Consider the following 4,661-nt stretch of genomic DNA (forward strand, 5'->3'; position numbering starts at 1 on the left):
TTTGGCCGTCTGAGCTTACAGACTTGGTGACCCTGCTAGCTCCAGCTGCCTTCTTGTCCACTGCTTTGATGACGCCCACAGCAGCCATCTGTGTTATGTCACGAAGAGCAAAATGAGGCAGAGGATAGTCAGAGAGGCTCTCAACATGCATGGGCTTGCCAGGAACCCTATCAACAACGGCAGCAACGCCAGATTTCAAGAACTCGTGGCCATCTTCCAGCTCCTTCCCAGAATGACAATTCATCTTCTCTTCCAGCTCAACAAACCCGTGAGCAACAGGAGCTTAGAGGACAATCCAGCAAGGTGCACAGCCAGCATTAATTTGGCCTCGATGGTTCGAGATGATCCCTTGAGCTGTAAAGCCCGCTGCTTCCAATGGTGGGTCGTTTTTGCCGTCACCAGCTGCAGTGCCACGACAAATCTGGGACAGACATGTTCTTGACATTAAGGCCCCCCTTGTCTCCAGGAAGGGCTTCATTCAATGAGCATTTCAACAGAGTTTACTTTAGCTGTGCTGTTGACTAGAACAGCGGGACCATTAAGGTGCCGTCTGGGAGCACCCGTCTCTGCAGGGACAGTACCAATACCACGACTTTGCAGATGTCCCAGAGGAGCAGATGCCAGGGCTTGTCCGCTGGTGGCAGGACGCAGTCTAGAACTTCCGGAAGCGTGGCTCCACTGGCATTGCCGTCTTTACAGATGACTGGCCAGCCCTCGAATCAGAGCACGTTTGCACTTGACCCCAGTATGTGGTCTCCATTCAACATAGAGTCTGGACACAAATGGACACAAATGCTACTGTGTTGGGTTTGTAGCCAAGTCCTTAATGCAGGTGCTGACTTCTTCCTGATTTCCTGTCCCTCTTTAGGCTGGAGCGTGGCTCTGTGGAATCCACTCCGTGACCACCAACGATGAGTCGTCTGACAGCCAGTGTGTAGGCCAGAAGGGCACGTTCCCAGATCTGCCCACTCTCGGAGATGTCTGTTTCAGAGTCAGCATCGCCAGCAGCAACGATCAAGAAGTCCCGTCGGTGGAAGGTGCGTCTGTGAAGTCAGTGTCCCGGGGCACCGTGATGGTTGCGTACCACTTGCTGGTCTGGAATTTCTACATGGGTGTATCAATGGTGATACCATCTTCACATTCCACTTTCGGGGTATCTGAGACCCAGACATACTTCAAGGAGCCCCTTCCCACCTCAGCAGCTTCCTGCTCCAATTTTCCTGTGGTTTTTTTGTTGATCCCACCACTTTGGAGATCGAGTGCTGGTAGGCCTGTCCTAGTCCACGTGTCTAGAGACAATGATATTAACGCGAATCTTTTCCTTTTCCCTTTTGGCTTAGATTTAGGGATGGTTTTCATATCTGTGTTCTGGTGGCAAATCTGTTGTGAAAAAAATGGGTTTGACTCTGGGAAGACACTCATTCCTCTGAGCTGTAGGTTTCTCATCTGTCAGGAGAGAGAGGAAATGCATTATTGGTTCTGTTCCCCGTAAAATGGCTCGGACGGTCAATGGGGAGCCCTGGGAAGGAGTGCGGAGCTAGTAATCAGATACCTGCACGAGATGTACCTCGGTGGGCACCCTGCCTCTGCCACTCACTGGCTGCGTGCTGTTCAGTTAGCTACGTACATTCCCAAGTCTCAGTTTCTGCCTCGATGCACTCGTCTTCCCAACTATGCCTCAGGTGACTTTGAGGGGGTTAAATATTTTAATCTAGTAGAGATGGTTGATAAATATTACATCTGCCTCTTTCAGATTTAAATTATATTTTTTGGCTTAATTTCCTTCTCCATAACCTTGCAAGAAAGAAATTTCTAGTTCTGTTTTAGAGAGCAGTTCAGTTTCGTGCCAACTCACCGCTGTGGAGCAGAAAAATAAATAACGTGACGTACATTAATTTAAGTTGGTATTTCATCAGTTATTTGGAATTTAACAGTGATATTCCATTCTATATACTGCTATCATTACTGACTTTAATGTACTCAGTATTAACCAAGAAAGCTCTATTTAGAGAACGGTAGCCAGAGAGAGGATATATTTTGCCTACAGACCATTTCATTATTATACAATTTCTACACCTAATATAGTAATGTTTCCTCAACATCATATAATATAATGTTTCCTCAACATCAATTCTAAATCCCAGGTCAATTTATTTTAATAACCCTGGAAAATATAGTAGTAGTGGAAGTCCTGCTCCCATTGTGTGTGTGTGTGTGTGTATCTTGGAGTAATTGGAAGTTTTAGCCGTCAGTATCTTCACTCCTATCACCACTAAACCAGGGGCAGCTCCACTTAGACTTCTAGTAAAAGGGTGGCCCACAAAGAAAGAAGGTATGAAGTCCTCAATTCTTCTATGAAAATGAAGTCCTATTCTTTGTCTGCATCATTGTCCAACATTTCTCACTAAATAGACAGCTGTCATCCAGATGCCTTGGGTAGAACTTCTCCCTAAGGACCGATTCTCCAGTCTCATAGGAGAGTACCAAGAGAGAAGGGACAGGTCTTCCTGTTCCCTTTCTGCTTATACTTCTGGATCCTTGGGCCTTCGACTTTAGTGAAGTTTGACGATATCCCAAATCCATATCAATTCAGTGTCCTGAAGACTCATCCAACTCTGCAATCTGTATTTCTCCGTTCACTCCACTCATGCTGATCCGGGAATCATCAGCTCACACGGTTGTTCAGTTTTCACAGGGCCGGGGTATCTCAGAGGGGTGTGGAGGAGAGCTGAGACTAGAACAAAGGTGGCGCTGCTATGTCAGGAAAGAACAAAGGGGCTGGTGATGAGGACCGAGAGACATGTGTTGACCAAATTTTGGATGAGGTGGGGTGCGTGGGTGGCTCAGTCCATTAATCGTCCGACTCTTGATTTAGGCTCAGGTCATGATCTCGGGGTTGTGAGATCCAGGCCCACAGTGGACTCTGTGCTGAGCTTAAGAGTCTCTCTCTCTTCCTCTGCCCCACAACTCCCACCCCGACTCATGCACATGTAGTCTTTCTTTCTCTCCTTAAAAAAATTTTTTTTGGATGAGCTGATGCTCTGACATAAAGCGGGCGGCCAGAATCTTGTTAATGTAACCGGGACTCAGAAGTCACACAGTTGGAATGAATGGTCAAACCCAGCAGAGTGCCAAGTGTAACAGAAACACATGCGCGTTCCTCTACTTGCCCAAGAACTGGCAGAGGGCTGAGCGAAACAGACACAAGGACCAGTCTCCAGGGAACGAAGCCCTACCCTCCGCCCTCTCTTCTTCCCTCTTTCCCCTAAAGTGACAGTACGTCTTTAACATTTTTCTTTTTTTTTAAGAGTGGATTTCGAAAGAGCAATAAACTCGATCAACGTTTTTCTATCTGGACGTAGGAACCACGTGGCGGCCGACTGGCTGTCATCCGTGTGAAAGATCACCTTTCTGATTTTGTAGGTGACTTCAAATTCACTGATATAATAGTATTAATAGATACTGTTATTATGTTATTACAGATAACAGCTGGCCATTTATTATGTAGTTACAGGTGTTTTACATGTACAGGAGATGGGTGGCTCTTGGTTCACAGACTCAGTTACTCCAGAGAAACAAGAATTTTTTAACTCAACTCAATTCTACACTCAATCCTCCTCCTTTCAGGTGAAGAGTAACAAGCTCAGGTAATTTTTAATTTCACCCTCTTTCTGGGGGGCTGAGAAAAAGGCCCTGGAGGGATTTACATGTGCCTTGGCCAGGAAATCAGGGGAGCGGGAGCCTTCTGGGCCTCTGCTGCCTGCTCACCTTGGCTTACCCTGAGACAGCATCTGGCCTGCATCATGACCCCGGATGGGGTCACACACATCAATCTGTGGCTGCATCACTTAAAGGCCGGGAAACTTTAAGAGGTGACGGGCCACTGTACTGAGACTCTGTAAGAAGCCATTTCCTCTTCGGGGTCCGGCCACCTCCCCCGGGGGTACTGCCTAGAAAGAAGGGCACTTACTTGGCTCCTGGACTCGTCATTCTCTCAGTTCTCAGTGCTTCCTCCCTCAAACCACAGGATATCCTATTCTAGGAAGGGACTGGAAGAAGTGATGTCCCTTTGACCCCTGCTTCTCCCACACATTCTGTCTTCAAGTCATCTCCAAAACCCTAAGTGCCAACCCCCCACCCCCAGACAAGAGACAAAAAGTGTCCATTGGTTATTTCCACTTTCTGACCAGCTGCAGCCCTTCCCGAGGCAATGAGCTCAGAGTTACCCACAGCCTTGGAAAAGGGGAAACAGCCAGAGAAAAATGTGCCAACGTGGCCCTATCCCCACACCCACATCAAATTCTTTATTCTTGTAGCAGCAAAATTAAAAACAACGACGACAAGAACGGGGTAGGGTCTTAGATATTCGCATGAGAGGGTCCTGCCAAATTGGAGATTCTATAATTCTACTGCTCTCAGGCAAGGCCTGTTGGTTTGTGCTGCCAGAAAGGAGAGGAGAAGCCATGGGTAGCACTTGAGGCAGACAGCAATGGTGGGGGGCAGGGTGCTGTCAGGCAAAGGGCTCTAGATACAAGAGTCCTTGGCAAGAGTCTTTTTTTTTTTTAATTTTTTATTTTTTATAAACATATATTTTTATCCCCAGGGGTACAGGTCTGTGAATCACCAGGTTTACACACTTCACAGCACTCACCAAAGCACAT

General features: G+C 47.1%; 1 pseudogene; it reads right to left on the reverse strand.

The window, feature by feature from the left end:
• Positions 1–283: 283 nt before the first annotated feature.
• On the reverse strand, positions 284–1,359 carry LOC132021462 (elongation factor 1-alpha 1-like; annotated as a pseudogene).
• Between the last annotated feature and the right edge of the window lie 3,302 nt (positions 1,360–4,661).

The sequence above is a fragment of the Mustela nigripes genome, chromosome 1 (genome assembly GCF_022355385.1).
Source record: "Mustela nigripes isolate SB6536 chromosome 1, MUSNIG.SB6536, whole genome shotgun sequence".
NCBI classification, from domain to species: Eukaryota; Metazoa; Chordata; class Mammalia; order Carnivora; family Mustelidae; genus Mustela; species Mustela nigripes.